The 26,718-nt window shown below is 45.7% G+C and overlaps 1 protein-coding gene across 13 annotated transcripts in view; it reads left to right on the top strand.

Annotated features, from left to right (window-relative positions):
- Nucleotides 1-26,718, top strand: part of LOC141576681 (trafficking protein particle complex subunit 9-like) — a 145,767-nt gene that overhangs the window by 67,597 nt on the left and 51,452 nt on the right. For 11 of the 13 annotated variants that reach the window (XR_012505096.1, XR_012505095.1, XR_012505092.1 and 8 more), the window contains 3 exons: nt 13,653-14,542; nt 18,632-19,201; nt 20,583-20,752. The gene's annotated coding sequence lies outside the window, so the exon portion shown is untranslated. The remainder of the gene's footprint in view (nt 1-13,652; nt 14,543-18,631; nt 19,202-20,582; nt 20,753-26,718) is intronic. The other 2 variants (XR_012505101.1, XR_012505097.1) reach the window with 1 other exon arrangement.

Here is a 26,718-nt window from a genome sequence, read left to right as displayed (position 1 = left end):
GGTAGTTGGAACAATAAAACATTGTTTGTTATCTAAAGAAAGCCAGGTATGTCAAGTTAAAGAGTTTAGTGATTTTCTATGTATCATTTGGGCTCACTGGATTCATTCTTTAGACAAGCACGTAGCTATGTAAGGCAAGTATCCTGTCTTTTCTTATTCTCATTCTGTTCAGAGGGCACTGTTGTGAGTGGCTGTAGAGGCTGGTCTTCAGGCCTGTCCTCACTGGGGGATGGCGGCAGCCGCTGATGACTTGGTTTCAGCATTGTTTGTTTACTGACATGGTTGCAGTATTTTCATTCACATTGTAGTATTTTCATTCACAGACTGATTGTGGATAATCTGGAAACTTGGAAAGGAACCGAGATAGAATTACTGCAGGTACCTTCTACTTTAATATTCCGTGGGCAAACATAAACACGGATGAAGCATACATTTGAATTTGGTGGTGTAGGGAAGGGTTTCTGCACATTACAGGAGAAGGCAAGGCAGAATTCCTCTACTTTGTTGGCAGGGATGTGGGTCCACCTGTCTTTTCTGTAGCGGTTTCTGAGAGCAGTTTATGGTAATTAACAAACATTGACAAACGGTGGCACACATTGCATTTAAGAGCTGGCCTGTGCAAACTTGTGTATTGGACAGGTGGATTGGAGAGAGATGTAGTCCAGGCCTGGGCTCAGATACAGGTTTAAATCGCCATTTCCTCACCAAAGGGCCTTGGACTCTAGAGTGTAACCTCCCTTAATCTGTTGGTGAATCTGTGAAATGTGCATTATAATATTCGTTTCTTCCTGGGTTTGTTGTAAGTTGTAAACAGTATTATAACACTCATGAAACACTTAACAAACAGGCACTTAGCAGTGTTCACTGTGTCTGTCCGCCCCGCTTAGCGTGTGTCACAGCCGTAAAGGTAGCATGTGCCTGTTGAGGATGCACTGGTAGCCCCTTGAATAGGTTGTGAATTTGGTGATTTCCTTTAATCCTTGAAACTCTATATGCCATGGGCAGTTATTTTCATGGACAGATGAGGAATCTCAGGGTAAAGAAGACTGTGTAATTTGCCCAAAGTCAGACCATAATTTTGGGTGCTGGGGCCTCGGTTCAGCATGGGCCCCTGGGCCTTCTGCCCTCTCCGTTCAGCCCCAGAGCCAGACGTGGGGTCGCCTGTCCCCCAGCCCAGAATATCCAGTAGGCAGCAACACAAACCTGGACCTGTGCTGCTTAAGCAAAACTCCGGAGGGGAGGCAGGTACTAAGGGGATAAATGTAAAAACAGACGACTGCAAATTGTGATCAGCTCTGAGAAGGAAAGGAACACGCCTCGCCACGCAGAGCTGGGAGCTTTCCCTTCGGGGCTGCTCTGGGGGCGTTCATCTCAGCTAAACAAACTCCGGTCCTGCACCAACACAGGAAGGCAGGGCACGTGTGACCAGGTTGACTTGGCCTCGTTGATCATACTCATTCCCCATTCAGCGGCAGCTCTTACGGGCACTTACCTAGTAAACAGATGTCGGCCATAATCATCACGCACTTTGCTTGGTAGTTTTATTGGCCTCACATTTGAGATGAGGTAATTGAACCTGGGGAGTTTGTTGCATGCCCGTGATTACCTTGGAAATACCCCCACTGGTCTTTCAACCTAGACTGGTGTGGCTGTTATATCCCAGCCCTGTGAATGGCATCGTGTAGCTTCTACCAAGTGGCGCAAATGACTGACATTGATTTTTCTTAATTCGTAGGAAATGGTATGTGACAATAAGAGAAAAAGGTAGTCAGAAATTGTTTGGAAAACTAGAACAAAATCCAATTCTTCCCCAGCTGGGGAAGCGTACCCAGTGTCACTCACCCCACTCACTGCCTGGCATCTCCTCCCTGCCGACTCCATGTTCAGAAGCCACTCTGAGCCTTTGAAGAACATTTTGCCTCATGACACTGTTGACTAGGACCTGCGGCCTCTCTGTCCCTGGTTAACTCTCTCTTCAAAGCCATTTAAATTTTATGCAGGCTCCTCAGCTCAGATGTAAGAATAGCCTCTTTAAACTTCTTGATGCAGCTCCTTAGTGAAGATCTTGCGAAGGAAAACTAGCCAAAACCTGGGAGGTATGCACACAGTGACTGCAACCTCAGCACTTTGTGAAGTTCAGAATCAGAGGGGTGGGAGACTCAGGAAAGGCTTTTTAAGGTAGAAAGGGGAAAGTGAAAGGACGCAGGCTGTGTGAGACTGAAGCATCTCGGTCCCAGCTAGCAAGGCAGCTGCGTTCAGGATGGTATGTGAGGAGTACAGAGTTCTCACAAAGAAAGAAGTGGTGGGATGGGAGGGAGGACAGATAGATTCTTTACTAGGGAAGGAAAAAGTGCGCTGAAAACTTCCTGGTTGAATAAGAGGACTGTGACATGATGTGCTTGTATTTTGGAGAGAAGGGTTTTGTGGGGACAGGCCTAGGAGAACGTTGTCTGGCTAACAAACCACAGAGAACAGGGCCGACCTCAGGGCCCCTGCTGGGGGAGGGGCTGCCCGCCATTTTGAGCCCTGGGGGCTGCTTCTGTCCCTTAGCTGGGGCCTCAGAACTCCCTTCATATCCCAGTCCTTTTGATACAAGAAAACAGATGTGGGGCATGAGAAGGGCTGTGTCCCAGGCTTTGGTTGAGCCCCTGGAATGTGCCCCACCAGACGTGGGTCCTTGGCTTCATGCAGGAAAGATTTCAAGAGCAAGCCACTGTTGAGTAAAGGTAGATTTATTCACAGAGACACATTGAAAGGCAAGAGAAAGGCCATGAGTTGTGGGGTTCGGGTGCTCAGATTAAAAGTAGGTACACACTCCACAGACAGAGTGTGGGCCTTCTCTGAAGAGGGAGAGAGAGTGGTGACCGCGAGGTGGCGCTGTGTTGCTCGTTTTCTTGGGCTTGGTTGTTCCATATGCTAATAAGTAGACTGAGCAGCCTAAGGGCAAGGGGCTGGGATTCCCAGGGAGTTGGCCATTTCCCACCCTGTGACCTTTTTTGGCTAGCCTTGGGATGGCCAGGGTGCCTTGGGGCATGTTATTCACCATGTTACTATTACAATGGGTGTATAATGAAGCTCAAGCTCTGCTAGAAGTTATAATTCTTCATCTTGAGCCTCAAGGCCTATTGGGGGTTGAATCCTTCACCATTTTGATGTTAATTGTTGTGGCCTTCCTTGAATGGCTGTGCTCTGCCCCCTTCCATCCTGTCTCACTGTGATGACACAGAGAGAGCAAAGGCCGGGCCCTACCCGTGCTCCTGCATTTAACAGGGGGAGGGGTGGTGTGGGCCGAGGATGACTCTGAGTGGTGAGAAGGATGTTTCAGATTTTCCCACGTGGGACATGGGGACGTGCCAGCAGCCACTGCAGATTTATCTCACGGGCATTATCGCTTGTGTCACTCATCTTTTCTATTTTTCTTTTTTTTTTTTCAAGTATTTAATCTAAATTTAATATCAGGTTTTTTCAGTAAAGAAATTTCTCTTTTTCTTTTCTGTGGGGCTCTTAAGGGGGTAGGTAATTAGGTGTATTTATCTGTTCGTGGAGGCCCTGGCACTTGAACCCAGGACCCCGTGCACGCTAAGCACACGCTCTACCACTGAGCTCTACCACCCGTCCCATCATCTTTTACTTTTTGCTTTAGCTGCCAAGAATCTTACAGCTGAATTTCTAGTCGGCCTTTAACACTTACCCTAACTTCATGGCATTCATTTTTATGACTTTACCTTCCCCTGATTTCATTTAAGTATTCAATCTCCATTTTGTCTTCACTCTCACTTTTGTCTTTTTGTTGTTATGGTTGTTAAGATGTGTTTAAAAAATTGTTTAATTTCTCTTTTAGCAGGAGGCTGAAAGTAAATAAATATGTAAACAAATTTATCACACTTAAATATTTTATACTTTCTAAGCTGTTTAGTAGTTACTTAAAACCCGAATTGAATACTAAAGTGATAAAATTTTTAAATTATTTTTTAATTTTTTATAAAGGTATAGCTGATTTACAATATGATATAAGTTTCAGGTGTACAATAGTTGCATAATTTTTATTTTTATGTTCCATTTATAGTTATTGTAAAACATTGGCTATATTCCCTGTGTTGTAAGATCCATCCCTGTAGCATGTTTATGTTAGATGGAGCAGTTTGTATAAGAAAGCTGGGTAACGCAGAGTCTGGGGAGTGGCTCTGTCTAACCCATGTTCATGGTCACCCTTCCTGTCAGAGCCCAGGCCCTCACTCCTCTCTGCAGGGGAGCGAGTGGAGGCAGCCCTCATCAGCGCTGGCACCACCCTCTGAGTGGCAGTGACAACAGAGACTGTCTGTGGACATGCAAATTGTTGTTCCAGGAGCTTTACATGCATTTCTGCATTTAATAATTAAAGCCCTCCTGTGAGGAATCATTTTATGTTTTTAATGAATAATACATTTTATTTTGATTTTGATAGACTTCAAACCTCCAGAAAATGTACTGGAATAGTACAATAAACGCTTAGAGACAGTTCACCTAAAAGGGCACTATTTGCCCTTTTGTGTCTGGCTTATTTTAGTATAAACTTTCAAGGTCCATCCATGTTGTAGCCTCAATCAGTAATTTATTCTTTTGATTTGATAATATCTTTTTTCTTTTTTTCGTTTTTTGTCTATTTAAAAATATTTTCATTGAATTCTAGTCAGTTTATAATGTTCCATCAGTTTCTTGTGTACAGCACAACACTTCATTTATATAGGAACATACCTGTATTCATTTTCATATTCTTTTTCAACATAAGTTACTATAAGATACTAAATATATTCTCCTGTGCTATACAGTATAAACTTGCTGTTTACTCTATACATACTATCTGCAAATCTTGAACTCCCAATTTATTCCTTCCCACACCCTCTGCCCTCTGGTAAGCATAGTTTGGTTTCTATGTCTCTGTGTCTGTTTCTGTTCTGTAGATAAGTTTATATTTTTGTTTGGTTGTTTTTTGTTTTTTTTTGTTTTTGTTTTTGTTTTTTTTTTTTTTGGTTTATTTTAGATTCCATATGTGAGCGATCTCATATGGTATTTTTCTCTCTCTTTCTGGGTTACTTCACTTAGAATAACATTCTCCAAGTCCATTCATGTTGCTACAAATGTCATTATTTTATTATTTTTTTATGGGTGAATAGTAGTCTATTGTACAAATATACTACAACCTCTTTATCCAGTCATCTGTCAGTGGACATTTAGGTTGTTTCCATGTCTTGCTATTGTAAATAGTGCTGCTGTGAACATTGGGGTGTAGGTGTCTTTTTGAATTAGGGTTCCTTCTGGATATGTGCCTAGGAGTGGGATTGCTGGGTCATATGGGAGGTCAATTTTTTGCCTTTTGAGGAACCTCTATACTGTTTTCCACAATGGCTCCACCAAACTTCATTCCCACCACAGTGTAGGAGGGTTCCCTATTCTCCACAGCCTCTCCAGCATTTATTGCTTGTGAACTTCTGAATGATGGCTATTCGGACTGGCGAGATGTGATATTTGATTGCAGTTTTGATTTGCATTTCTCTGATAACGATATTGAGCATTTTTTCATGTGCCTATCGGCCATTTGTATGACTTCATTGGAGAAAAGTTTCTTTAGGTCTTCTGCCCATTTTTGGATTGAGTTGTTTGTTTTTCTTTCTTATGGAGTGTAAAAGCTGTTTATATATTCTGGGAATTAAGCCCTTGTCAGTCTCATTTATTGCAAATATTTTCTCCCATTCCATAGGTTGTCTTTTTGTTTTGCTTACTGTTTCCTTTGCTGTGAAAAAGCTTGTAAGTTTAATTACATCCCACTTGTATATTTTTGCTTGTATTTCTATTGCTTGAGTAGACTGCTCTAGGAGAACATTGCTGAGATGTATGTCAGATGTTTTCCCTATGTTTTCTTCTAAGAGGTTTGTAGTGTCTTGTCTACATGTTTAAGTCTTTAAGCCATTTTGAATTTATTTTTGTGTATGCTGTGAGGGAGTAGTCTAACTTCATTGATTTACATGCAGCTGTCCAGTTTTCCCTACACCATTTTCTGAAGAGGCTGTCTTTACTCCATTGTATGTTCTCACCTCCTTTGTCAAAGATTCAATGACCAAAAGTTTGTGGGACTATTCTTGGTAATTTTGTTTATCCGTTCATTGATGGATGAACGGATAAACAAATTGTAACCTTTGGCTACTCTGAATGATACTGCCATGAATATTGATGTGCAAGTTTTTGTGAGAATATGTTTTCATTCTGTTGGCTGTACAGTTGGCCCACCATATCTGTAGTTTCCACTTCATGGATCCAGATGGCTGATTGTAAAGGGACTCGAACATCCTTGGATTATGGAATCCAGGATGGGGGGTTCCTGAAACCAACCCCCCGAGGATACTAAGGGATGACTCTACATGTAGGAGTGAAATTGCTGAGCCATATAACTCTAACCTTTTGAGGAAACAACAGACTTCTGCAAAGAAGCTGCACCATTGTCTCTTTCCACTGGCCGCATATGAGGTATCTCTGCCTCCTGAACAACACTTGTTATTGTGCATGTTTTGATTATAACCATCCTGGTGGGTGTAAAATAAGATCTCATTTTCATTTTGATTTGGCTACTGATGCTGAGCTTCTTTTCATATGCTTATTGGCCATTTGTGTATTTTTTTAAATCCTTGGAAAATTTAAAAATTTAGTCGATTTTCTTTGTATTGTTCAGGTGTAAGCATTTGTTATATATCCTGAATTCTAGTCTCTTATTAGATACATGCTTTGTAAAATTTTTCTCCTATTCTGCAGATTGTGCTTTCACTTTAGTTCTTTTAAACATTAAAACAATTTCTTTACAGGTGAGGTAATTAGATGTATTGATTTATTTTATTTTTCTTGCTAAGCACGCACTCTATCAGTTGAGATACCCCCTTCCCCTGTCATTTCCCTTTCTTGATGATGTCCTCTGTAACAAAAAGGTTTTAATTTTGATGAAGTCCAGTTTATCTGCTTTTTTCTTCTATCACTTGTGCTCTTCGTATTGTATCTAGGAAACCAAAGCCTATCCTAGGACCACAAAGATTTATACTGTGTCTTCTTTTAGAAAGATTATAGGTTTAGTTTTTACGTTTCTGTCTGTGATCCATTTTGAATTAATTTTTATTTGTTATATAAAATATGGGGGTCCAGATTCCAGATTCATTCTTTTGCCTGCAGATACCCAGCTTTCCCTGCACCATTTGTTGAATAGACTATTCTTTCCATGGAGTGTTGTTGGCACCCTTGTGGAAAACTGACTGTAAATGTAAGATTTTTCCCCCTGGGATTTTATTGTGTCTCATAGATTTATTTATCCAAACTTATGCCAGTACCATACTGACTTAGTACTATAGCTTTTTAGTACCTTTTAAAGTGAGTCCTCCCACTTTGCTCTGCTTCTTCAAGATTGCTTTGGCTGTCCTGGGCCCCTTGCACTTCCATATGAATTTTGGGATACGTTTTTCAATTTTTGCAAAGAAGTCAGCTGGAATTTTGATAGGGATACCACTGAATTTGTAAATCACTTTGGGGAGTCTTAACATTTTTAACAATATTGTCTACCATTCCATCAACATGGGATGTCTTCCATATATGTAGATCTTTTAAAATTTTTTGGTGATACTTCAAAATATTCAATGTACAAATCTTGTAAATTTTTGTTAAATGTATCTCTCATTTTATTTTTAATGCTGTTGTAAATGGAAAGGCTGAGCTTCTTGAGGGTAGGACTATATATCAATTTGTTTATTTCTAGGATTCCTACACAGCAAATACCTTAGGTTTATATTTGCTACATAAATCTATCCACAACTCTTCCCACCCCCGTGTTATAAGAAACAAAGACCCAGGTTAAGCTACCTGAACAACTATGTGGAAGTGAGAAATGAGACCCTTGGGTGGGGCTTTGTGCAGATGATACTGAGAGCTTATTTAGGATGGCTTCATCTTAATTTCTTTTAAACAACACTTTTGGTGTAGTCAGATAGATTAAGAACATGCTCTTTTGATGTGCAGAGGAGCTAAGACTATTATCAAATAATTTCTAGAAAGAGTGTTGTACTTGAAATCTAATTTGCATCAACCTTTGAAGATTTATGTTTCAGGAGCTTTGACTAAAGAACACCTGTCTTTATTCATTAGTGACAATTAAATGCTCAAGCAACATGTAATAGTCTGAGAAACTGCCCCCGCCCCGTAGTGCTGGGTGGCTGCAGCTGTAACCGGAGTCAGCGCTTACCTTTCCCAGTATGCTTGTGCTGATCTGCTCAAAGCGGTTCGTCCAACAATGTGTCCGTAGTCTGTTGGACATAGCCATAAAACATTGAGTTAAGGTTGCTGGAATGCATTATATTCTTATTAATATTAAGTAAGCACATATTGAGTGCTTACTGTATGTTGGGAATTGTCCCTCAGCCTCACATGAATATTATTTCTCTTAAAACCTCACATATTTCCTTGTTATTCTCACTTTACAGATAAGGAGACTGAGAATTAAGTCTTCTCTCTTTTGGGTGGAGCTCATTATCAATGACGGGAAGTTGTAAGGAAAAAGATATTGATTCATCCTGAGAAAACATTTTTCTGAGAGTCAGCAGTGAAGAGGGTGGACACTGAAGAGGGTGATCATTGTTCGATTGAGACGAGCCCCGGGTTGTACGGAGTCAGCATCCCTGTCCTGGACACGGCCAGTGTAGAGCTGCGTGGTGGGTGAGGCGGCGAGGCCGCGCAGGGAACGCGGATGCCGGGCCATTGGGCTGTGCTCAGGCCCGGTGGGGCTTTCTCCTAAGGGCAGTGGACCGTCATTGACAGATTTTAAGTAGGGGAGTGGGGTGCTCTCGTAGATCACTTTTGTCTTGTAGAATGCTTAGAAACATTTAGAAGGCTCAGCAGGAGGTGATGTGATGAGTCAGATTAGGGTGGCTGCCAGGTGTAGGAGTGTAGAATTTTCAAGTGGTTTTCAGTCCCAGTTTTGTGGCTCAGTAGCCATGTCACTTTGGATGATGCACTCAAGGAAGAGAAACAATTTATCTAATCAATAAAAGCAGTGATGTACCGACCTCCCAGGACTGCTGTGGAGATCCAGTGAGATAACGTGTGCACAGTGTGCAGCATGGTACCCAGCACAGATTCAGTGCTGAGTGAGTGCCAGTGAGTATCTGGTAGGACAGGTGTGGGTGGTGGGACTCGGTGACTGAGGAAATCTGGGCCCTGAAGGAGGGGTCCAGTCACATCTGTGAGTGATGGGCCTGAGCTGGGAGAGGCAGAGAGACCTTGCCCCCCGACCAGGGGCCCTGGGCAGGACGGCTATGGGAGGAGCACCGTGAAGTCAGCTCTTTGCAGGTGGAGTTGGAGTTGCCCTTGAGACATCTAAGTGCAGTGTCACGAGCTCAAAGAGGAGGTCTGGGCCCAGGCTGTGAATTTTCCTATAATCTTAATCCCTGAGGACGCCGAGGTATTGATCACTGAACGTGAAGACATACTTTACAGGACAAGTGAATAGTAGTATCATCTCTGTCATCAAAGCTCACGTCTCTTTATTCATCACCCACTTTGCTAATTGGGTACTTACAGAGCTCACGTCACCGACCTCCTCTGGGCTCAGGCTCCACAGTAAAGAGCTGGTGAGCCTCCCTCCTTTCCAGAAGATGACACATTTTGCTGGTAGCCTTCTGTACCTCGCCAGACTTAGAATTTTAGTTTGTTGATTTAATTCTATTTTCTGTTAGCCATCTCCTGACAAGAGAGACCTTTAACCTCATGGTCATATTTCAATTAGCTGTTACTGAGAATTGCTGATCTGATCCACAGAGTAAGTATTATATTAACCTTGTAGAGTATTTATCATTTTTCTGTCTTTGCCCTTTAATTTTGTATGCCCTTTCTCTATCCTATTTGGGGCCTTATTTTTTTTAATTAAAAGATGTCTGTTTGCAGTTAAGAAAACAAAAGAAAAAAAAAACACATGATAGCTAAACTTAGAAAATATCTAGTGTGTTTTCTGTCTCGGCAATGGAGGGTTGTAGAAACTTGTGAAAACCTTCATTACACAAGTTTCTTAAAATGTGGATTAAGAAATAAAACCTTCCTTCCTCATCTTTCAAGCTGCACAGCTAATTGTCAAGAAAGTGAGGGGAAATCCTCAGAAGCCAAGACAAACCAGAAAGCAGGGATTCTGGGTGATACATGAGCCTTAGAAGCCCTGGGGTGCCTGTTGGCTCCTGTACTGAGTTTCAGTTGCCTTGACAGTAGGGCAGGAGGTGAGCCCGAAGCCTCTCACACTGGGAGTTGGATAACTGATCATATGTAAGGCCAAGCCCATCCCGAGAAGCATGGTTTACTAAAGGGTGAACTAGGAAAAAAAAATTCCTCATGGCAAGACATTAAGGAAATTCAATTTTGTTAGAAGAGGGGAAAAATAACAAATCCAAAGTAAGGATATAGTTTAAAGCTCTTCTGGCATGAGAGTGACCACAAACTCCTGGCAGAGAAGCACAGCTACTCCTGGAATGAGAAGCTGTGGCTTGAATGAATCAGTGAGCAGCCATTCCGAAAAAGGCCTCCAGAGTCTTGTGGATCAAGATACTGGACGGCAAACACCTCTCTTCCAAGGTCTCATTCAAATAACCGGAAATGTTTTAAAGGAAAGAAGCCATAATCATAGTTCTATTTATTAACATTACTATATGCTAGGAATTCAGAGGTGACTATGGAGTTGACTCCTCATTTATGGACCTTACTTTCTCTTTGGGGAGAAAAACTGACATAGTTGGGGAGCTTGGTAGAGGGAGGTGTTAGTCTGTTGCAATTAGCCAGGAGAGGAGATTAAGAAAGCAGTGAAGGGTGGGTGAACTTTTTAGCTGAGGACAGACAGTCTTGTTCAGTTGGCTTTTAATTGCAGGCTCAATGAGCTGTCACTGGAGGGAATAGATCTTACGGAGGATGGACTTAGCTCAGGCCTCTTTAGAATGGACAAGTGAAACTGGAGAAAGACAGTCAAGTCTGTGCAGACATTAAAGTTCACTTGAACATGCTCCATCCCTGAGCCAAAGATAGGACAAATATGCAGCACTTCTTAAGGACAGAGGAGTGGTTTCTAAGGTTCTCCAAGAATGAATCCCAGGGAACTGGGATGGCCAGTTGTCAAACTGTGACTTTGCTCTTTGGACGGTGTACCCACCGAGGGTATTGGCCTTTTATAGGTTTCCATTTCTCTTTAATACATGTCAGGTGATGAGGACGTGGGCAGACGTGTTTGACACCTTGTCGAGGCGACTTTAGTTACCTGCCTAGAAGCACGGGCACAGCTATGGCTGCGTCATACATCTTGCCGCCCATCCCGTTCCCCGGCTCAGTGATCACGGCAGAGTGGTCCCTTGTTGACCTGTCCGTCTCCTCTGTGACATCATAACCCATGAAAAGACCGGAGCGTATTAACGTGGTTTTCTTAAAGTCAAAGGAACAGATCAAATATGGAGTCAGATTTGTTCTTTCCTATTTCAGTAGTGCCATGGAGAAGGCAGTTTGGGCAGCTTTTTGTAGGGCCCTGGAGGCTTTCTCTCTCAGCCTCTGGGCACCTTTATTGAAAACCCTTCATAGCTGTCTGGCGTGCTGTAAAACCACTCCGCCTGTTTTGCCCTGAAGATGTGTTCAGTTTATAACTCATCTCTATTCCTTGGAAAACAACTCAATAAAAACTCAGTTGGTTTTCCACCAGCCATGGGCAGGGGTGGGGGATACCTTGTTATTATTTCATAAAATAAAAATAACAACAACAATAATAATAGTAATAATAATAAATAATAATAATAATAAAAGAAGTCTTAAAACAGCACTGGGCACATTGGAGAGAGTCAATAAATGCTTCCTGGCTTAAGTCAAAAGTGATGACTCAGTGATTCCATGGCTGCTGTATTTGCTGAGCTAATTACTCCATTGCTCCATTACACACTTTTTTTTAACTGAAAAAGAAATACATGCAAATGGTTAAAAAAATTCAAACAGAGCACAAAAATACACAAGTGAAAGAAGTTTACACTCATCCTCTGTTCTTCCAGCCCTCCCTGGAGATGCCACTGTTTACTATCCTTTGGATGCTTTTCCAGATATGGTATGCACATTCCCAATTATGTATGTAAATTCCTTTAAAGTTTTAGTTATTTTTAACTTAAAAGGATTTAAATCCTCAAGTGGCTTCTGCCCGGGTAATAGAACAGAACAAATCTGACTGCATATTAGATCTTTTCATTTGACTTTAACCCTATGCTCTGTCTCCTAGGCTTCATCTTGCTTGTAAAACAATGTTGCTTAGAGCCTGAAATATACAGGAGAGCCTATTCTGAAGGCTCTGACCTTTAAGGATATTTAACACTTTTTCATTCATAAAAAGATAACAAATTACAGAATAGAAAATAACGTTTCTTTTGTTGGAGGATTACAGAGATTTGACCCAGGCAGATAGCTGCAAGAACAAAGGATTCTAACAAGAAGGAATTCCTACACCAGGAAGATTGCAAAAACCAAGCTTGTAGGAAAGGAGCCTGAATTCTGACTTGGGGAGATGGTTTCCCAGGACGTTAGTTTGCCATCTAGGTCTACAAAGACTTGCTATTCCTTGCCCCAAAACCTGGTCTCCCAACTTATTGGCCTGTCCTGCACTGAGGAGAATGAATTTGGACTCGGTAACACTCCTATCTACCTAGCAAGCTGGGCACTGGAACTGAGTGTTATGGAAACAACAGGCCAGCCAAGAAACAAGCACCACTGGGAGGGTTGGAGTACTCAGATTTATTATGCCGGCGGGCTCAGAGGGGCTTCTGCTCCGAAGTTCAGAGCACCTCCAAGACATGCACATGAGGTTTTAAAGGGTTAATTACAAGTAAGGGGTATTAGCCAATAAGGCTCAAACAACAAAAAGCAAGGAATCAGTACACTGGAGCTTATCAACTTGTAATAGATCACGTTACTGACACCTGTTGAGGTTGGATTTATGAGTTAGCTTGTTAGCCCAGTAAACTGACACTAAACTTCAGATTTACGAGTTAGCCCGGCAGAATTTAGATCAGTAAACCGACACTTATCACACTTAGATTTGTGACTTAGCTTGTTAGCCCAGCTGGGCTTTTCCTTTACATGAGGATAGCTCTCCCACACCCAGGGAACTACTGTGAGCCCTTGATGGTTCCACTAGGGTGGGGTGTGGTTTACCCAGGAGGGATGGGGACTGTGCACCAACACTCAGGCAGTCTGCTCTGTCTGGGGCTCTGATCTTGTACCACCCCGCTCCCCGCCAGCCCAACACCTGGGAGAGTGGAACTAAGGCAGAGATCATGCCTGCCTGTTTCCCAGTGTGTAAAAGGGGAACAGGTACTCTTCCCAAGGTAGTTCTGAGCGACAACACCGGCGGGTGCTTGGTTCCCAGAACAACAGAAAACCCAGCTCCGCGTGGGGGCAACGGTTGTGATACCCATAGGGGTTCTGCAGAAGCATCGGATGGAGGGCTGGATCAGAGAGGTAAAACATGAGCTGCGGGCCTTGAAGGGTAACAGAATGGTACAGAGGCAGGACTGCCGCCTCCTTCGGGGTGCCCCCAGAGGTAAAGCTTTTTCTCTCCATCTCTGCTATGACCCTCCCTTCTCCAGATCCATCCCTTTTCTCTGCTCTTCCTGTCCATCTGTCTCCCTCCACTTTTCCCCTCCTCTCCTCCCCCTCCCATCTTCTCCCTCCCTCGCTGCCCCACCTTCTCTCGCAGAACCCAGAGTGGATCGCTGGCCCTCCTGCGCATGGGCAGTCGGTGCCAGCTGGACCGCGGTTTGGAAGCTCCAGCTCCGAGCCGCGGATCGGCCCCAAAGGCTTCTCAGCTCTGTCGACCGGTAGGCCTTTAGCTCCTGCCCGGGGCCGGAGCCTCTGGCTGTGGAAGTGCAAGGTGGGGGGCTCCTGGGAACGGGGTCAGGCGGCTGCGGGAGGGCGGTCGGCATGTCACAGCCCCCCAGGGCGCCAGTCAGCCTGTGTTCAGCTGAATTGCTCTGGCCAGACCCCTCTGCCCGCGCCACCTACCCCGGCGCCCCGGCCACACCTGTCCATGGCCAGGTGTGCACCTGCAGCCTCTCACCCAGCCGGGCTCCCCTCAGTCCGCGGCTGGCGTCCCCTTCCCCTCTCCCGCCCGTGAGTCCTCTCCTCCCCGGCTGCCTCTCCTCGGCCGCCGGCCCGTCCCCGCCCCTGGGCGGGCTGTGTCCCGAGCGGGCGGGGTCTGCGGACCCGAACGGGGGCGGGCGGCTGGGGCTGGGGCTGGCCTCCGAGCGGGGCTGCAGCCCGAGTTTCCACCAGACCCCCCCCCAGCTTTCCCTGCCCCGCGACCGCGGGGCTGCCCTGCTCTTCCTTTCCTGCTCCCTGAGGACAAGCTCAGCGGCGTGGGCGCTGCTCCCTGGGCTGAGAGCCTCCGGCTGTAAAGCCCAGCTTCTGGTGGTGTCGGGAAAGTGGATCCTCAGTGCTGAGTGAGCTTCTGTCTCCTCCCTCAGTGTTTCTGCCCCAGGTAAGTACCTTGAACACTTTCAGGTGTTATGATGGCGGTGCTTGTTGATGTCACGTGTTTTTATAGTGCCAGGGATTTCAGTGTTGAAAGCAGGGCTTGGTTCAGTTAAAAATGAGCTGAAGGCATGAGGCTGTGACATGCTCCTTCCTTCCCACTCCCAGGGTGAAACGTGTAACCGTCGATTTTAAAAAGATAGTTACAGTCCCTAACTAGCCCAGCCCAGCTAGGGTGCGTTAACAGGAACAGCACCACCAGAGGCGTTGGAGACCCAGGGATATGGCAGTCCTAAAGAGCTCCTGGCAGTTTGGTTTGTTTTGGTTTTTTGTTTTTCTTAAATCGTGGGGGCAGACTAGTAGTATAGAGGGAAAAATAATTGTCAAGGAATATTTTTTCATATAACAGCTTTTTTGTGATATTGTTCACACACCATGAAGTCCATCCATTTAAATGGTACAATTCAGCAACTTTTAGCATATTCACAGTTGTGCAACAATTATTATTCCAGAACATTTTCGTCACATCAGAAAGACCAGTGGAAATGAGTGACATACCCACCCCTCCCCAGTGGTGTTTCTAAAGAAGTTTCTTGCCTATTCCTGACCATAAATTAACTTGTTACATTCCATGAAATATCTGGTAGGAATTCTAATCAGAATTGCAATGAATGTGTGTATCAAAACAGGAAGAATTAATGTCTTTATGGCATAAATTTCTTCTACCCATGAATATATCTGGGACCGTATCTTTTCATCTCTCCAGAGCCTGGCCCATGGGAAGTCCTCACCAATTGTTGGGCTTGTGAATGATGAGATTCTATACATCGTTAGTTGCTACTGTAGCCTTTCACAGAAGAGAAAAGTAACCTCAGTGAAGCCAAGTGACTCTCTGATGGTCAGAAAGAGTGACAGCCAGTGCTGGAGTGATCCAGTGGACTTGGTGCTTGCAACCAGTATTCTCCAGCACCTACAGCTAAGGGGATTACAGTATTCTTTTTTTTTTTTTTTTCTTAATGGCGTTGCTTTTATTTTTACTTATTTTTTAATTTATTTTTTATTGAAGTGTAGTCAATTTACAATGTTAGTTTCAGGTGTACAGCAGAGATTCAGTTATAAACATATGCATATGTATATACATATGTTTTAGATTGTTTTTAGTAGAAATCATTACAAGAAATTGAATATAGTTCCCTGTGCTATATAGTAGGTCCTTGTCATTTATTTTATATTTATTAATATGTATCTGTTAATCTCCCCTTTCCTGCCTACTAAGCACAGTTTGCTTTCTATGTCCATGAGTCCATTTCTAGCAGCACCGTTTTTCCTAGTAATATATGCTCTTTGGCTGCTTTCAGTTTCAGTAATTCCATGTTATCTGTGAGCGCTTTTCTTCTGGTGGCCTTTATGTGGTTTGCACACGTGGTAATAGAGATCTGTATTTGGGAGAACTCCAGGCCTAGTGTAGTCCCTGGTACAGAGTGCCCTCTGAGTTGATGCTTGAACTGGGAATAAAAACATAGTAAATGTTGGAATTTCCACTATGGTTGAGACTTCCAGGTTTCTGTAACCTGTTTACCCCACCTTATTATTGGCTGCCTCCATACTGGGTAATTTGGTGGAATTTCATGGTATGGTGGTGTAGAGACAGGGCCTTGTATGCTTCTTCTCTTTCCGTTTTCTAACACTCATTCTCCTGGGCCTCCCAGATCCTCCCCCAGCAGTGCCCAGGGCTGGCTTGGTGCTGCGCTGAGGCAATATTTGTTAATAAGGCCCTTTCCTCATCTCTTCTGACCCTCCGTTTCTTTCTCTGCACAATGAGGGCTTAGACTAGATAAGTGCTTTTCAGTTTCTTTTAAAGCCATGTTTCCTTTGAGAAACAGAAAATGCAAATCTCTCCTCCCATCCCAACACTTTAGATTTTGTTACGTCCTGCAAGGAGTGACATAGCTCTTTTGGGAAATTGATGTGATTGTGATTCCAGGTGGCACAGAAAATACTCTTCAGAGATTTATTGCAGGGAGAGGGCAGAAAAGGGGCAGTATGTCACACTTTCTAGTGTGAGCACTGGAGCAGGGGCTTGGATTTAAATATGGTGTCTGTCGTGGCCTCTCTTTAATCTTGCACAATGTGACAAACCTCTCTACCTCAGTTTCTTGATGTGTCAATTTGAGGTGATAATATTTTAAGGCTTTTGTGAAACATTATACACATAATCTATTTGTGTCTCAGTAGAAACAAGACCTGCAAGGGATTCAGGGATTTAAAAAAAAAAAACATCTTGCCCATAGCACTATGTCGCTGTGTATTTTAAATTTCCTGGAGGGTGATGGTTGAGTCTAAAGTCCATTGTGGGACAGGTGGCCCATAGTTCTCTGTGCCCCAGATTGCCCCCTCCTCCCTAGTCCTCTTCCTCAGTCCAGGATGAAGTTCCCTAGTAGATTTACACAGAGGTCTTGTGGAAATGGCTTTTCATTTTATTGTTTCACCAAGAAGGGCTGCCATCATGATCTCTGTGGTCAGGTTTTGAAGGGCTGCCATCATGATGTCTAGTCAGGTGAAGGCTATGCAATTGGGAGTTTCTATTTAATAAAGAGAAAAAAAATACAAATAGAAAATTAGAACAGCAGTGGTGACAGGGGCTCTTGGAAGTGAGCACCTTTAGCTTTGTTAGCTTCAGGTGCAGTGGCCTCTTGCCACGAGGACCCATCCTCTTGCTCTGAAGTTGGAGGGACCAGTGGGTTCAGTGGGAATGTTAACTGAGTGTATCTCATGTGCTGGGCATTGTCCTATTTTTTCTGTGTGTTCCTTTTTTGAGACAGTGAGCACATTTAACCTCAATAGCTTCTTTAAAAAAGAAGAAATTTTATTTTGAGATATAATGTAGATTCCCATGTAGTTGTAAGAGATAATATGGAGAGGGCCTATGGACCCTTTTCCCAGTTTTCCTTAATGGTTCCATCTTGCAAAGTTGGGGTACGATTCATTACTGACTCACTAACAATTTGAGGTTTGTGTTATTGCCATCATTTCTATTCACGATTAAACTGGGGCTTAGAGAAGCACACACGCCTGCCCAGGTCACCCACATGGTTAGTGTAGAGACGGGTGGAACATGGGCTTGGGATTTCCAAGCAGCACCATTATGATGGTCTGTGGCAGGGAGCAGCATTCATTTTGCTTGTTTATTCATTCATTCAACAAACATTTATTGAGTAAACTCTGTGGGTCAGATGCTTTCATAGGGTTATCTGATTCTTCAGCAGTACTGAGAATCAGGTAATATTTACTTTTTTTTAAATCTGAGAAAATTAGCTCTGAGAGGTTATAACCCCCCCCCGAAGGAAATATAGCTCATAAAGGAGGGATAGTAAATTTGTAGTCACCCCTTTTTATGCAGGTGGTACCCTAGGCATTTTACATTTGCAAACTTCAGAAATCCAGATATATTCTTGTAAGGCAAGGATTTTTTTTTTTAATTGAAGTATAGTGAAGTTTACAATGTTGTGTCAATTGCAAGGTGTTTTTTGAATTTTGAATTAAAAAGTATTTTTTGAGGAGGGTAATTAGGTTTATTTATTTGTTTCATTTATTAAAATGAGGTACTGGGACCTCGTACATGTTAAGCACGTGCTCTACCACTGAACTGTACCCTCCTCCCCAAGGCAAGTTTTCTTATCCATTATTCTGCAGCTTAGGGGTTCAAATAAATTGGAATTGAAATCCAGATCCTTTGCTCCTACTGTTGTCCTTTTCTTTATATTCTGCTGAAGGGGGTTGCGGAAAGCAGTTCCTTTTTTCATTTCTTTATTCCACATTTTTGAGCAGTGACTTTGCATCAGGGCCTTGCTAGGTGCTTTGAAACAGAAAACAAGAAATGACCCTTCTCTGCAGGGGCAGGAAGCCTAGACCAAAAGCTGGGTAAAGTGATCCGGGCTATGGTAGACATGTGCAGGCTCTGAAGGACAAACTGTACCCCTGGATTTGCTTGGGCTTCCCCTGCCTTCTGGCTGGTACACACCAGGTCACCGCAACCCAGAGGCACCCGCAGCCCACAGCACAATATTTACCTCGATCTCCTCTCCCCTCTCGGCAGGGCCTGCAACATGAGCATCCCTGACTACGTGCAGTGTGCTGAAGACTATGAGACTCTTCCCATGGTGGTCAAACCAGTGGGGATCATCTCAGAGGAGAATTTCTTTTGCATCTATAAGCGAATCTCCTTGGTGAGCCAGATCAGCCCGTGCAGCTCCCAGGGCGCACTCTGTATGCACTACAGGCACCACTATGTGCCCAAGAATGGATGGAGCGGCTTCCAGACCCACTGCAAGGTCGTGGGCCTTGTCACCATTACCGACTGCCTCTCGGCCAAGGCCTTCGAGAAGCTCCACGTGCAGAGGAGCTGTATGGCACCACATTTAATGACTCTCAACTATTTGTCTTTGTGCTGCATGGGGAGGTAGCCAAGCAGCCGCGCAACGACGTGGCCTTCAATCTACGAGGACTGCAGGGTGGTGAAGAGGATCGAGGACTTCACTGAGTCACTCTTCATCTTGCTCAAGTCCAAGTGGCTGGATGGGGCCCCTGACAAGTCTGGGGACAAGATCCCACTCCTCTGCATGCCGTTTGAGAAGGAGGACTTCATGGGACTGGACACAGACAGAAGGTAAGTTTACCTGGAGGCCAGTTCACCCTGGCTGTGTGCCGGGTTTCTTTCCATCCAGAAAGGGATCAGCACGGAATAGGACTGTCTTGTATCCAAGGGTGGAGGGAGGTGCAGCCCGCCAGTTTACAGACATTTAAAAGTGAATCCGCCTTTGTTTCAGAGAGATCCTTTTAGTGATAGTGTTAGAGCACTTACTCCTGCTTTTCAGCCAGGATCCTGGTGGGACCCCTGGAGTTGCTGTTCAATAGAGTAGCCACAGCCAGTGATGCTAGGAGCACTGGGGAGGAGGCTGGTCTGAGCTGAGATGTGCTGTAGTTCAAATGCACATGAGACGCTGAGGCTTGTCTACTAAAAGCATATAAACTATCTTGTTACTTCCTCTATTGATTACATGTCAAAATGATAGTATTTTACATACAGTAGATTATGTAAGATATGTTCTTAAAATCAGTTTCTAGTACTTGTTTTTTGTTTGTTGGTTTGTTTCTTTGTTTACCGTTTTAAATGTGGCAACTGGGAAACTTTCTTTACATGGCTCTCATTTCATTTCTGTTGGGCAGCCTTTCCTGGGACAGTCTCATCCCTTTGCTTATAGATGAGATGCTGAATCCCGAGAGGCAGAACGAGACGCTGGTTGAGCTGGCTTGGAGCCAGTGTCTCCTGCCTCCCAGGCTCAGCACCTGTTCGGCTCAGGCCCTCTCTTCCTGCCCGACAGCCAGCATGCCATGTTAGGACATCAGAAACACCGCCAGGGACCTCCGAATGAACTCCTTATGCAGGGAAAGGCGTATCACGGAGTATGGGAAAGAGCAGAGAAATGATCATCCTCACTTTGTCCCTGTGATTAAGTCAACGGCCCCACTTTGCCTCGGAATTACAGACGAGCTCTTCTGGGCTGCCTAACCCCCCAACTTCTGCTCTGTTTCCCCGTGTATCTATTGTGCTGTCCCTCGGGCAGGAGAGGGTGAGATGCCTTGGCCGAGAGGTGGTCCCCCTTTGCTGGGGAGAGTGAGGGAATCTGTGTACCCCCGGCCTACGGCCTCGGGCCTTGAGTCTGGAGAGGGCTCATGGCGGTCCCACAGGTGATGGTCGGGCGACCTGGCACGTGCTGCCGGGCCCACTGTGGAGGCGGTATTCTGTGATTCTTGAACTTAACTAAGATCAGATTCTACTTTCTGGTTGTTGGTAAGTTGGAGGAGAAGATGCCAGAGAATTGATAAAAAGAATATCCAGAACAGCCCTGTGAGTGATAGGCAAGAGGACCCGAGTCCCACCTGCGTGAGGTGCCTAGCGGGCTCTGGATGAATTTTCTGTTCCTCCCGGACATGCTTAAGGAAGGGGCAAGGCATGTCGTGGCCATGATCTGTTCTTGTCCTCACAGGGCCCTGTGATCTATATGCCCGCGCTCCCCATCTGCTCCTTGGAGATGAGGTGTCAGGTTTAGGAGCCTGGGCACTGCTGAGGGCACAGCTGCCAGCACCGTGCTCCACCGAGGCTGGCTCCGTTCACCTCACATGTCACATCCTGCTGATCCCCCAGGCGTCAGTCAAGGTAGGTGCATCAGTGCAATGTAAGCAGGGACCATGTTCTCCCTCTGGACAGACTGGTGGGTGAGCAGTGGAAGCCTGGAGCCCTGCGCCAGCCACCAGGCCAGTGCCTCCTCTTTTGTCACAGGAGGCACTGGTGACATTTTTGCTCAGCAACTGCTTGGCTCTGAGTCTGCGGACCCACCAGAGAATTCCTGCTTGTTTTTGCCTTTTGAAGTCTGCCCTTGGGATTTGGCGGAGTAGCTGGATATGTGCTTAGCCCATAGTGGTTGACACAGTCACCATTGTTTACCCAGAACCTCGTGTACCAGGCATGGCTCCCGCCATCAAAATATAGCAGCGCATTAAACCTCCCTCCTGGTGCGTCTGTCTGTTTTGGTACCGTAAGGGCTCAGCCAGCATCTGAACGTCAGTGAGATAACGCGGCCAGTGAGCTCGGGTCAAGCACGTTCTCCTCCAGTCACTTTTACTCCATTGTTGCTTTTACTATTCCGCAGACATTAATTTTTTAAACAATGCTTTGGTGCAGGAACAGAGCCTAATTCTCTCCTGCTACTCTTGGTGGAAGTGCGTAAAACTGTCCAGCCTGAAATGTGACCACAATTTGTAGCTTAAGACCTGCCTGTATGTGGAGTTTTGGTTAGGGGCGCTGACCACGTTGGTGTCCCCCGGCAGCGCCGCTCCCCTCAGGCCCCTGCTCTCCCTGGAGCAGGAGGTGAGGGTGGGTCACACCATCCCCGCGTCCCTGGCCTCACACACTCACGTAAATTCTTGTACGTGCTGTCAAAGTCATTTTTGTTCTTGTGTGTTTCTAATTTTCTCTTGTTCCTCTTTTCCTTTTTCTTTATTCCTTTTTCTCTTGTACAGCCCTGTGAGCATGTTGTTGCGTCTGAAAATGTGGGCTGTGCACACCCTGCATTGGAAATAGCTAGGTCGCCCTCCGTGCTTCTCCATCGCTTTAAAAAGCAAAAACTTAACAGCTGCCATGATCCATGTATTATCCTTGTCATCTTTTTATTTTCTATTTTTTTTTAGCACATCACCCACTGGTGTTTGATACTTCTTAAAATCCTTGCTTTAAGGAACCAGTTTTGTCCTCCTTATATTTGGTGACAAATGCGCCCTTATTAAATTTGTTTGATTGTTTTGAAGAAGTGAGATGCGAATTCATTTAGGTGGCTGCTGAGGGATGTTTTTCATGGAGTATTTAAACTTGTAAAGTCAAATTCTGCAGCATCTTGCTCGATTCCTTCTTTTACACAAACGTGCTTGGCACTCGGCTCCTGGCTGTCGCTGTGTGACGTGCGTGACGGTGCTGCCTGGCCCGCGGTCACTGGTGAGGAAGTGGCAGGTTCGGGGGTGAGCAGCTGCTGGAGGAAGCAGTCACCGTTTTGTTATTTAATTTTTTTTTTTTTTTGCATTTTACTTCCCGTGCCATTTACTTTACTTTGCCTTCATAAAGGGGCAGAAGTGGGTTTAAAATCCATGCCACTCTTTTGTTCCCTTTACGAGGTTGGTTTTTCTGAGTATCAGGACAACATGTCCTTCTCCTAAGTAGCTGGCTCACCTGGATCTGGTGGACATAGGGACTGCTAAAGGGGACCGTAGCTTCCACCCTGCTCCAGCCAGTGGGCATTCAGAGCCGGGTCTGTGGTTTGCCTCAGCAGCCCTGCAGGCCTCCCTGCACCGACCTTTACTTTTAACCCATGTTGGCAGTAAATAGCTGACTTCGTGTCTGTTGCAGCTGACGTCCACCACTGTCGGCCTTGTCGTTAGTTTGCTGTAGTGAGTCTCCAACACCCCAGTCAACTGTGAAGGAAGATGCTTTGGCCGACCTAGGACCTTGGATTCTCACCCCCACCATGGTTCATCTCACCCGGTGAAAGTGTTTGGCCACCACCATCATGCTGACCATGAGGCCTTGTTTCTCCTTTCATGCTCTGGTCCAAATGTGGATACTTCATTTTTCACTGAATTTGTCTCGCTTCAGACAGGAGATAATATCTGAATGAGTCCATCACATTGTGGGTGGGGAACAGATCAGAAGTAAATGTCGCAAGTAGAAGGAGTCTAGTCTGTCCGGGTTGGCAAATGCAGGCTGGGATCTGTGATGGCCGGGCTATGCCCTGGACACAGGCCTTTCCCGTGGCTCCCGAGAGCCCAGGGGTCGGAGTGAGAACAGGCTTGCCTGGGTTCCTCCATCCTCGTCTGCTTACTGGCAAGTGTGTCTGCTAATTAGGAGCTCCCCCACACCTCGGGCCCTTCAAATCTCAGACCACGGGAGAACCTTGAGTCCCTTCTCCTGGGCCTCCTTTGTGAGAATACAGTGCCTTCTGAGGTGACCAGTGGCAGGAGATGCCTCCCCCTCCAGGGAGCACCCTTTGGAGGACTGTGACTCAGTGCACCATGCTGTGAGCTTGTGGGGTTCTGGCCGTGGTCCCTGCAGAACCAGACTTGAGATGAGCTTAGCGACGGATATAACAGGACTGATTCCAGGGCAGGGCTTGGGGGAGGGAACAGTGGAAATTGAATGTGACCTCAAACACATAGGTGGGTGCTGGGGCTGTTACTAAAATGGGGTGTCTGGGAGGTACCTGCCAGGAATCTAATTCCAGAGTAAATGGCGGACATGAGGCATTTTTAAGATGCCATTTTTCATCCAAGTTAGGACTTCAAAGAGGCACTCGGGTCTATGGCCCTGGGGCTCAGGTGAAGGAGCCGGACTAGAGATACACTTTGGGAGTCGTCATTCTCAGCTGGTGTTCACAGCCACGCATGTGAATTAGATCATCTCGAGAGGTGCAGACTGAGGCTGAGGCGGGGCAGGGCTGTGCCTGGGTTGGAGGAAAGCCCAGACCATGCAGCTTTGGTGTGTCAGTCTGCGGCGTTTGCGATTTTCAGACTAATGCCATTTATCCTTAAGGGGCCGGGGTTTGGGCAGGGCCAGCCTGGAAGAAATCTGAAAGGAGGGTCGTGGCCACGTGTGTGTCTTGGGAAGATGCAGAGTCTGCAGGGTCCGGGAGGGTAGACTTCTAAGAAGCTGGAGTTGGAGTGGGGAGAAAGTAGTCACACTCACCTGTGAGGGAGGGAGGGCGTCCTTGGGAGTCGCCACCCTACTGGACTCGCTTTCCAATGAACAGAAGGCAATCAGACAGAGGATCTGAGGTGAGAAGGGATGGGCGCTGGGAGGGGAGCCAACCTGGAGAATGGTGCTTGCAAAGTTCTGGAATAGTCTCCCTGAAAAATTGAGTTAAAAATACCCAGACTCTTAAGAACATTGATAGTGACTGGGGAGGAGGCAGTTGTTTTTCTGGCCTCCTAAGGGTAACGCATGTATCCAGGGATACACAGAAGATTCGGGCAGTCTTTTCCAGGGGTTTGATCCTTACCAGGGGGAACAGTGCAAGTTTAAAGGGGGAGAAGGGCAGCGGAGGGAAGCTAGTCAGGCCCCGTGTCAGGTACCAGTCGGCAGCCCTACTTGTGTGTTGCATTCTCATCCATGCCTCCCAGTTGGGCGGTGGCAGCCCCCTTTTGCGGATTGGGAAGCCTTCTCAGAGGGGTTAAGGAATTGGTCCGTTTAGCCGCTAGTAAATGCTGTAGCAGGATTCAAGCAGGGCCTTGTCAGACTTCAAGGTCATGTTCTCTCTACTAATTCCGGTACCTCCCTGTTGTACCTGGATTGGTGAATTGGGTCAGTTTTGGAGCCTTTCACAAAAAATACGATTTAAGTGCCTCAGGACAGTTTCACAAAGCTCAGTGTTGTTTGATGGTTCAGAAGCACCGCAGTGCTTTTCGCCCCACAGAGGTAAGGTCTTACTCCTTGACGATGACGTGGTTGCAAATGACGTACAGGTGCAAAACCAGCATTAGCAGCTTCTGAAGGGAAACTCTCCAGTTCTCCCTTGATCGGCTTTCTTCCAAGGGATGTAACTGCTGCAGCGTAGGCCTGAGCTTTCCATATGGAGTGAGGGTTTGATACCCAAAGTTAGCATAAAATGGTCAGATGAAGAAAATCGACGTTGACAATTTATTTTTGGGTTACATTAGTGCAGATATTCTATCAGTTAATGACCCATATATCAAATGAAATTGAGTACAGAACATTGCAATTCTTACTTTCTATTTAGAGTTCTCTTACAGAGTAAGGTTACCTGCTTTGGAACATCAGCTCCACCACCACGGCACCTATCAGTGTGTTGGCGTGATTGCATTTACGCAGTGAATGTAATCTGGGCTTCCTCAGCCCCAAACACTCCAGTGCAGAATCACGGGCTGTAGCCATCTCTTAGTCACGCAAATACTTCTAAAATTATATGATGCCAGAAAAGAAAGAAGAGGGAGAGAGAGATTGCCTTTATCAAAGTTCCTTTCTATTCTAACTGCAAACTGTTGTTGAGCAGCTCTGGTTTCCTTTGGATGTGAATATATACATTTCTTTGCATGTAATCTGGGTTTTGGACTAGAACTCCAAGCTCTTGCTGTCCACAAGCCACAAAAATAGTAGCCAAATTGTACACGTGTGAAATAGTTTATACTTTTTTCTGAGAAAGAATCCTTGAATTTGGGACTTGGGCTGTGATTTTTGCTTTTTGCTTCCCCCACCCCTCTTGTAATCTCTCACTCCTTCCCACGTGGCCCCCAAGAGTTCGTGGTTTCAAAGGAGCGGACAAACACCCAGTTGGTCACCATGTACTGTTCCTATAGATGGAGCCCTGCCAAGACCTAAAGGACATTATCAGAGAGGACTTCCTGGAAGAAATGGGCTCTACATTCAATCGTGAGGACAGAGTAAGGGTCAGCCAGGAGAAGGAGTCAAGAGTGTGGCTCAGGTGGCAGGTGCAGCCCGGGCAGAGGCCTGGAGGCTTATGGGGTGGGGACCTGGTGAGAGTGCCCTGTGTGGTCCAGGGTGGAGTGTTCCCCTGCTGGGGAGGACCCTGGAGAGAGCCTGGGGTGAAGGGCTTTGGAAGACGTTGGGTTTTATTTGAACAGACACTGGAGGCAGTGAAGGGTGTCAGCAGGAAGTGACCCTCAGGAAAGGTACTTCTGGTTTTGCTTCTGATATTCTACAGACAGAAGGGTCGGGACGGGCGAGAGCAGGTCTGTCTGTCCCTTTGAGACCCACCCCGTCATTCATTTATTCATAACACGCGCACTTCTCTGTGTCTAGGGGAGAGAGGGTGGACCCACATTAGTAAGCAAAATGTATTTGCTTCTTGTGAGCTTAGCAGTGTCAGAAGTTGACTTAGCCTAGAATGTTCTAGGAATAGAGGAACAAGTTGCGGAGGTTGGAGGGAGGGAAGTCTTCCTTGGGAAACAATCAAAATGAGCCTGGTGGCAAGTGGGAAGTAGAAGCAGGACAGGGGGTCCCTGAGGTCACTGGGGACCTGGGAACTGGGGTGTGGCTGGGTGAGCAGTGTTGGGGCGGGGCTAGAATTCCACCAGGGAGCCTCTGAAGGGTTTGAAGTGGAGTGATGTAATCAACTTTGTGATTTGGGAAGGCTGCCGTTGCTCTGTGTGTGTGTGTGTGTGTGTGTGTGTGTGTGTAGCGGGGAAGAGGGGGAGGGTGCCATCAACTGGGGGGGCCACTAGAAGACCATTCACAGGCTGGGAGAGGGGCGTCAGGGCTGCTTGTGGACGGCAGGGGCAGTGTGGATGCCGGATTTCCTTATGGGGAGGGCTTGTTATCGGGGTCACCCGAGAGGCGACTTTTGGCTGGAAGAAAAGAGATGGAGGCTGCCAGGTGGACTTTCCTCTTCTCTCCTTCCCTGCCTTGTGTGATGATCTTAGCTCAGCCAACTTTTGGAACAGAAGAGCTAAGTTCCAGGGTAGCCCAGGACTTCGTTGAGATCGTTCGAGTGAGATCTGATAGGATTTAGATTTCTGTTCAGATCTGCATGTTCACTTAGCTAGAAACCTCCCGTCATTTCGATTTCCATGGGGTATTTATTCTTGATAAAGATTGCTTTCTTG

The sequence above is a fragment of the Camelus bactrianus genome, unplaced genomic scaffold (genome assembly GCF_048773025.1).
Source record: "Camelus bactrianus isolate YW-2024 breed Bactrian camel unplaced genomic scaffold, ASM4877302v1 HiC_scaffold_157, whole genome shotgun sequence".
NCBI classification, from domain to species: Eukaryota; Metazoa; Chordata; class Mammalia; order Artiodactyla; family Camelidae; genus Camelus; species Camelus bactrianus.
The sequence above is the reverse complement of the archived record's forward strand: the minus strand, read 5'-3'. Positions and strand labels throughout refer to the sequence as shown.